This window comes from Triticum aestivum, chromosome 1B (assembly GCF_018294505.1).
Source record: "Triticum aestivum cultivar Chinese Spring chromosome 1B, IWGSC CS RefSeq v2.1, whole genome shotgun sequence".
NCBI classification, from domain to species: Eukaryota; Viridiplantae; Streptophyta; class Magnoliopsida; order Poales; family Poaceae; genus Triticum; species Triticum aestivum.
In genome coordinates this window covers 41,569,853-41,578,839 of record NC_057795.1, presented here as the reverse complement: position 1 = coordinate 41,578,839, position 8,987 = coordinate 41,569,853, and the positions used below count along the sequence as shown (strand labels likewise).

The 8,987-nt window shown below is 43.8% G+C and overlaps 1 pseudogene; it reads left to right on the top strand.

Annotated features, from left to right (window-relative positions):
* Window positions 1-7,461: 7,461 nt before the first annotated feature.
* LOC123151458 (uncharacterized) lies at window positions 7,462-7,600 on the top strand (annotated as a pseudogene).
* The last annotated feature ends 1,387 nt before the right edge of the window (window positions 7,601-8,987 follow it).

The window sequence follows — 8,987 nt, the reverse complement described above, 5'->3', positions numbered from 1 at the left end:
GTTGCAAGATATTAGAGTTTCTGTGGTGCTGCAACGACATATTTTTCGATAAATGATGTTTTTTATTGACTCATAGTGTAGCATCAAGCATATACATGCAACGACAGATACATAGCACGAAATGGAGGTATCAATGGCAGCAACAGGTGGGATGGTAGCGAGATGTAGGACTACATGCTAGGTCGATGGTTGGGCCACTTGATCTGATCTGACCCCTCTTGTTAATTGTATTTCTTTTTCCAAAATATTAATGAAAACGGACAAACCTTGGTTGCTTATTCTTGAAAAGCAATTGGCAGTATATCCTTGGACTTACTATATAAAGATATGTAAGGGCAAATCGAGCGTTAGAACGGCAGAGCAAGAGTGAAGCATTTGTTTCTCCGATGGGTGCAGCGGTTGCCGGTCTTCTTCTCTTTGTCGATTTGCCGGTGTCTGGCTCGAGTCCATCATCCAACATGGGAGACGTTTGATTATTGCCAGCATCAATATCAATTCCAATTAGAACAAGCAATATATCTCCAGACGGCTCGAGTCCATCATCCGGCGGTTGGCTTTCAACGTGCATGCATACCGGGCTGAAAAATCTCCGCCATGATCGATTGGTCGTGATCAGTGGCGGCGTCGGGATGGGGCAACACCGCGGGCAAGCCCCAGGCCAACAACAAACTACAGTGCTAAACAGTGCATACATGCTATAGTCACGACTCACGAGCAAATTTGAGGCAACTCCCTGGGCCATGGCCCGGCCTGCCTGGGGCCTGGCGGTTACCGCTGATCGTGATGGCATGGTACCCTACTTGAGTGCACCCATGCAAGGCAGCGTGCAGCTAGTCAGGCCTGTCACATTCGCTGGGAACATATACAAGCTTCCAGCCGCGGGCTCCATGGTACGCCGATCCAGGGATTAATTGCTTTGAAGAAACATGTCTAAAAGACTAGCTACAGTGGGAGTAAGACTATCCACAATGGGAGTAATATAGGTAGTAACATCACACATATCTAGATAAAATAGATGATGTGACAAGTAATAAATAAAGAAAGAGAGGCATGTAGTAACATAGTTAGTTACTACTAGTATGAGTAATATCACACATATCAAGCCAAGATGAGTCTATAGCATAATAAATAAAGTGTTACATGTTACCACATATATATTACTCCCCACTATAGAGGTAGTAACATAGAGTAGTAACATGCCCATGTTACTACTCTATGTTACTACCCATTGACATCACACTTTTCAAGATAATTTTGCTTATGTGGCACATATTTAATGATGAAAGAGGTGATGGTGATAACTTAGCTAGTTACTGTAACATCACACATACCAAGAAAATATGAGTCTATAGGCTAATAAATGAATCATAACATGACAACCCACTGTAGAGGTAGTAACATAGCCTAGTAAAATGTGATGTTACTAGTCTAAGTTACTCCCCATTGTGACTAGTCTAATCCGCTGGATCTGAAACAATGCATGTAAGATACTCCATCTGTATCGTACTAGTACATTTTGATACAGAGGGAGTAATAGCTAACCTATTAGATGCACAAAACAATATGCATTCTCGTGGTCAGTGCATGTTGCTCCTTTTCTATTAGTGTGGTTTCAAATTCCGTCCAAAGCACTTTGGACTTCTATTGTTTTTAGGCCACCCGTAGTGGATAGTATCATACATTAGTACCTTAGAAGACCGATGCGGATTTTTGGCTCCTAGGTACTCCATCCCCTATAGGAACATTAAATTCAAAAAAATACTAGGAAAATTCAAAAAAAATCTGGGATTTTGAGATATCAAACCTGAGTGCCTAATCTACTCCCGTGCGAATTTCCGCGAAAAAATGACATTCGTGCTACTCTTGATAAGAAGACAATGTACGAAAAAACTGTTTGGGTGTAGGTCGAACTGTATTTTCTTCATCATGGATACATTTCTTGGTATTTTTTCCTGAAACTTGTACGGGAGTAGATTGGGCACCCGGGTTTGATATCTCAAGATTCTTTTTTTAATTTTTTCTAGTATTTTTTGAATTTGATATTCATACAGGGGGTTGGAGCACCCAGGAGCTCCTATGCATTTTCCACGTTATTTATTGTCATGCAAGGCATATAGTAATACAACATTTATTATGATACAATATGTTGATATGATACTCAAACATTTTTTTCTTCATTTAATTCTAAGCCACCTTGTCAAAATTGTCTACTACTAGTAGTGGACATGCATAATAATAGCTATGATTCTTCCATTACGGGCAACCTTAAATGCCTCATTGTGATGACAACCAGTTTGCAAGAAAACACCTTGTATACAGTAATCCAAGTGCCTGCAATTTAAGGTACGCTGACATGGCAACCATTTTTTCCTTCGGATCGGTTTTGGTCTTAATTGATGGCATAAACATGCGGATCACTTCCCAAGTTATTGGCGCAAAGTGTGCAGCCAATTTGGTCAGATGGTTACAGCGTGCAACGGTGTGGTTTAACCAAATCAGCCACTTCTACAGATAGTGGCACTAGATATCAAAAACGAAGGCCGAGTTTGCCCATGCCAAGTAGAACAGAAAGACTGCATTTGTGGACCGAAGTTTCCTCACACGCACCCCGGCACCACCGCCCAAGAACAGCTATCGCCCTCGGCCGTCGTACAGCTCTCTCCGGATCCTCTAGATGTGATTGGTACTCCAGCCCAAGCCCTTTGTTTGTGGCACGCAGTTCTGGGATAAATGGGTTGTTTGGTTAGCTTCGTGAAAAAGGCTGCCTTACCCAGGCAAGAATCTCAGGCGTTGGATTTGTTAAGCCTGAGGTTGAGATTTCTGAGCTGCATGTATGGCCTTCATCCAAACAGGCCCAATAATCGGCTTGACTACAAATTTTATCACGCACACAGACGTGATGAGCCCATCTTGTTTCTGATTCCTCTCATTCCCATCAGCAAATTATCAAGACCCACACTTATTCCTCTCTCTCTTTCTCATGTACTTCAGTCAGAGTCACCTTGCTACTAGTCTCAACAAAAGATCTATGTTGACTGTTTCGGATGCTCCGGAGAGCAATATATTTCGGTGTGCCAGCTAGGAGACATTAATAGGAGTTCATTCATTGAAAGCATTTTGCTCTTCCGTATCACACCTAAAAAATATGTCGCAGCTAAGTTTACAGATATGCGTTAATCCTACACGTACGTACATTAAAGATGTGTCAGGAATAATAGCCCCAACACCGCCAACAAAAGAAAACTAGGGTTGTGGAGTGCCGATCTGAAGAAACTCCCTAGCCACCGATTCCCCTTTGTGTGCATGCTGCCATAACCATATGTAGGCCTTCCAAACACTTAAACCAAGACCAAGCATGCATTCAGCTGAAGACTATCTTATAGTCCTCACGACCAACGAAGTTCACCCGTCCTAACAAGGATCGGAGACCATAATTAGTGTTGCACCAATACCACACACCCAGTAATCCAACATATTTCGATGTTGTGAGGTGGATATGATTAGACATCACCTCAATGATGGACCATACGGATAGCAAACCAGCAATCATAGGATAAATGGTTCTCGTGATAGAATCACATTTTTTCACCAAAATTGTTCTTTATGTTGAGGGATTTTAATTTGTAAAGTTGCATGTTGATTAGCATGTTGAATGGGATGGAAACATGATGATGACCCTGGATGATGTGTATATACATTAGACCCCTCCCAATGCTCCACCTTGTACAAGTGCTAACGCTATCATCTAGGCGAAAATAATGATGTGGTATGGTAACTAAGAGGAGAGAGATGAATTTGATGACCCCAAGAAGAAACAATGCCAAGCGCAGGAACCTAGAAACAACACTTAAATGAAATAAGCCCACCAGTGCACAGAGGAGTTTAGTTGCTAAATCATTACATAAAAGAATCTTAACTACAACAAGTTAAGAACCTATGCATTGGGGCATTAGTTTCTAAACTTTTTAATGTGTTTAGCACCTCATCTAAGTACGTGTGCATTGGAAGAGGTTTTATAAGCATGGCATCGTAGGAAAAACTAACGAAGCAACTGTAAGCTGACCCAACCCTTTCATCAGAGGCAAATTACAAGAATATCAGGTCTCGACAACTGAACTAGAAAGGCTAATGTCAAAGGTACATGCAAAAAGATCCAATGCATCCAGAAGCTATTTCTTCTAGTATAGTTGGCACCAACGAAGTTCAAATGCTTCAGTTACTAGTGGTTCAAAGAAACCCATGCCCCCAAACCAGTGAAGCTACAATTTTTTGGCCTGATTTGTCTGGTACTCGACACTATCATTCTTGGAATGAAGTTATGTGGCAGAATACTCTGCAAGAACAACTCTTTCCATTCACCCAATTGACATAAAGAGTCTATTTTTTTTTCCGATCCCTCTCATTGCCACCAACGAATGAGAATCGACACTTGACTTTTCTCTCTTTTCTTCATGTGCCTCTACGAGAACCACTGATAGCCTTTGGCTGCTTGGATCTTGAGGGTAGGGCGGAGAGCAATATATTTCAATTTCCTAACTAGAAGACCTTAATCCATTAATAGGAGTTGATTCCCCGAGCGCATTATGTTCTTTCGTATGAGCCCTACAAAAACTTGTTGCACCTAAATGTATGAACATGAATTAATTTTGCATTTATATGTTTTTGCAGTAAGATTTTGCACGCACCTAACTTTACTTTTTATATGAAAACAATAAATGAACATAGTGATTTTGTTCCAAATAACAGTGGTGTTGAGCATCCTAAGATGTGAGGTTAATGATTTCATGGTACCATCCTTAGGATTAATTTCTAGTACCACCATCATGACAAGTTCGGCATTATCTGACATCCGCCACTCGCTCATGCTACCTACAACAAACCCGCGGTCTCCCGAAGCTCGAAACCTATGGGTGTGACTAGAAAAAAAATCTTAGAAAGGAAAAAAATAATGATTGCATGCACACCTAAACCCTAGCTATCCTGGTATGGGGCACGTAGTAGTTTAAGCTACTAGCTAGAGAGAGGAAAATCACCATCTATGGTTCTAATTTATGATATTCATCATCTACATTTCTAACTTAGCAAATTAAAACTTAGCTCGGTCAGCATTAGGTACTTGTTCAAGTGTATGGCAAGGCAGCTGCTGAAGACGGATCGGAATCAGGTGGTGATGGGGGCATTCTCGGAGGCATTATCCCCACGACACATCACCATCAGGCTCTCTGAATCGGAATCAGCGATTATACATTGTGCAATGCCCATTGTAGGACAAGTTTTGGTATACTCTGAGTCAGCATCCGAGCGCACTCTTCAGAGGTGGCCTTCGAGAAGATGACATCTGCTGCATTCCTCAATTCTCTCTTGGCATCTCTTTTGCACATCCTAACTTCCGACTTGTAGATAAGGTTCTCTCGTGTGATAGCTTCCGCCTCCTTCAGCTCCTACATGCACTCACTCTAGCATAACACAGCTTCATCACTTGTTCTTGCCTGTGGTTATCCATCACTGCCTCTCCAATTCGTCTGGTGAGGGCAGCAACGGCACGGGAGGTGACGACGTTGGAGTGGAGGATGAAGGTGTGGTATGGGAGGCCTAATGACGACTAGGAGACATGTAATCCATGTAAAAATTATACCTTATAGTAGAAAAAAGTGTCAAAAACTATTGAGCGATATTTGGCCTCCTTGCTACTCCGTCCGGTCCTTTTTAGTCTGCATATAAGTTTTGTCTGAAGTCAAAGTATCTCTACTTTGACCAACTTATAGAAAAAAGTATCAACATTGACAATACCAAACAATGTTTTAAATAGCGGGCTATAGAAAATAGCGGCGGGCCTCCAAATCAGTTATAGCTGGCTATTTGTGAAGGCGACCATTTAGCGGCGCCCTGCTCAACAGGCTATAGCGGGGCTATAGCCGGCTATTTAAAACTATGATACCAAATCAGTATTGTTAGATTCATTATGAAATATAGTTTCATATTATATATATATATATATATATATATATATATATATATATATTTTTGTATTGTAGATGTTAATATTTTATAATGTAAATTTGGTCAAACTTTGTTGAGTTTGACTAGGCACAAATCTAATACGCGGAGTAAAAATGACCACAGGGAGTACTACATTAATTAGTACCTAAAAACCAAACAATGGTTCTTGTAGACAACATTTGACAACATGATATTTGACAGGGTGAAACGACATGACCTTTCCTTACAAATGTAAAATATTGAGTGTCAGAAATCAGGAGAAACATAAATTTATCAACAGTTCGATAAAATGTTGGCACTAATTCTTGAATCCCTGCAAATTTTGAAAATTGAAATATTTTGAATACCTACGCTATTTATTCGGAAGGGTCAAATCAGGAATTCTATCCATTTTGACGGCCAAGCTAGCATATGTCTAGAACAGATAATGTGGGGACGGACTCCGAGCAGAGCACCATCTTCCTGCTGCGTCCACAATGCGATGTCGGCCCCCCCCCCCCCCCCCCCCCCACACACACACACACGATGCCATAATTTTATCATACAAAAGGTGCAGATTGTGTAGTCAAACCCGTGACCAATTGTGTACTTACCACGGGGTTCAGGCATCCTCTGCAAAAGCGCACCGTGCAATACGCCCGTTGTTGTGTGGATCTCTGCACCCACATTTCATCGACACTATAGCACCAACCACCGTGCAGTATGTTAAACATGTTATGATAGGCCCATAGGGCGCACGGGCCGAACCAGGTCGGGCTAGATAGATAGAGCCATATTGTTGTAACTTCTAATCTCTCTATCTCTCTAGATCTTCCTTGTTTCCCAAGATGTAATCTCAACAACTTTGTATGCTTATCAGGGAGATGCCCCTGCCTATATTAACACGCAACCGTCGCCTCCAACGAGGTACGACGTTCTCCGCTCGTTTACATGGTAATCAGAGCCTCCTCTATCCACAACATCTAGCAAAACCTATCACCAGCCATGTCGTCCTCCTCAAGCTCCGTTCAGACCGCCTCCATGGGGCAGGTCGCCGAGAAGCTCACCTACACCAACTACGTTCTGTGGCGTGCCCAGGTGAAGCCGCAGCTGAGAGGTGCCGGTTACTTCGGCTACGTCGACGGGACGATGTCGGAGCCTGCCCAGTTCCTCACCACGAAGGACAAGGACGGGAAGGAGGAGAAAACACCCAACCCTCTCTATTCGACCTGGTTCAGAGAAGGGCAGCAGGTACTTGGGTACTTGCTCAATAACCTCACCAAGGAAGTCCTCGTGTAGGTCACATCCATAGCCATGCCGCACGAGCTCTGGGCAGCCCTTGCCGACATGTTCTCGTCGCAGTCCAGGGAGCGCGTCAACAACATCAGGGTGCTCTTCACGATGCAGAAGGGGACGCAGTCGGTGGCCGCCTACTTCGCCCACATGAGGTCCCTTGCAGATGAGCTCGCAGCTGCTAGCAAGCCCATCAATGATGATGAGCTCATCTCCTACATCACCTCCGTCCTCGACATGGAGTACCAACCTCTTGTCTCCACCAACGACGCCCGCACCGAGCCCATCAGCATCGACAACCTCTACGCCTAGATGAGCAACTTCGATCAGCATCTCACCCTCTATGGCGCGGCGGGATCCGGTGGAGGCTTCAAATCCTCTGCAAACGCGGTCTCTCGCAGCCGCGGTGGCGGCAGCTCATCCCGCTACCGTGGACCGCAGCGCACTAAGGGAAAGTCATCAGGCGGCGACGGCAACCCTCCTCCACGCAGCGGCAACGACGGCGGTGGTCGGCCCTACAACAACAGCAACACGGGTCGTCGCGGAGGCCGCCCATGCGCTGCTCCTAACGTCCCGCGCTGCCAAATCTATGGCAAGCCAGGCCACACCGCGCGGGACTGTTGGTACCGCTACGAGGAAGATGAAGAATCCTCCCAAGATGAGAAGGTTGCGGGGGCAGCAGACGGCTCCTACAGCGTCGACACGAACTGGTACGTGGATAGCAGTGCGACAGATCACATCACAGGGGAGTTGGAGAAGGTGACCATGCGCGAGAAGTATCGCGGGCAAGACCAAGTCCATACCGTCAATGGATAAGGTATGAGCATTAGTCATATTGGTCATTCAGTAATAAAAACTCCCCACGAAATTATTCGTCTCAGAAAAATCTTGCATGTCCCTAGTGCATCGAAAAATCTCCTTTCCGTTCATCGCATTGCCATCGATAATCATGTATTCCTTGAATTTCATCCGTTTTTCTTTTTGATCAAGGATCAGGCCACGAGGAAAATCCTCTATCGAGGTAGATGCGTTCGAGGGCTCTACCCGTTGATTCCGGAGCTTAGAAGGTTGAATAAATAAGCCTATGGTGTCACCAAAGTGTCTTCAACATGATGGCACGATAGATTAGGGCATGCATCATTTCCTTTGATTGAGAAATTGCTTAGAAAGAATAAGCTCCCGTTTGTTGGTGAGCGTAGTTGTGAAACCATTTGTGACTCGTGCCAATGTGCTAAAAGTCACCAGTTAGCTTATCCTATATCTACAAGTGTTTCTACCAAGCCTCTTGAACTCATTTTTCTGATGTCTGGGGTCCTGCGCCTACTTCAGTTGGGCGCCACACTTATTATGTGAGTTTCATCGATGATCTCAGTAAGTACATGTGGATATATCTTCTCAAAAAGAGATCTGATTGGTTTCAAGTTTTTCACAACTTCCAAGCACTTGTAGAAAGAAAGTTCAACTGCAAAATTCTAGCTATACAATCTGATTGGGGAGGGGAATACAGAAACCTCAATTCCTTCTTCCAATAGATTGGTATATCTCACCACATATCATGTCCCCATGCTCACGAACAGAACGGATCCGCCGAGCGTAAGCATAGGCGTATTGTCGAAGTAGGTCTAGCTCTTCTTGCAGCTGCCTCTATGCCATTAAAATTCTGGGATGAAGCCCTTCTCACCGCAGTTCACCTTGTTAATATTCTACCCAGTAGA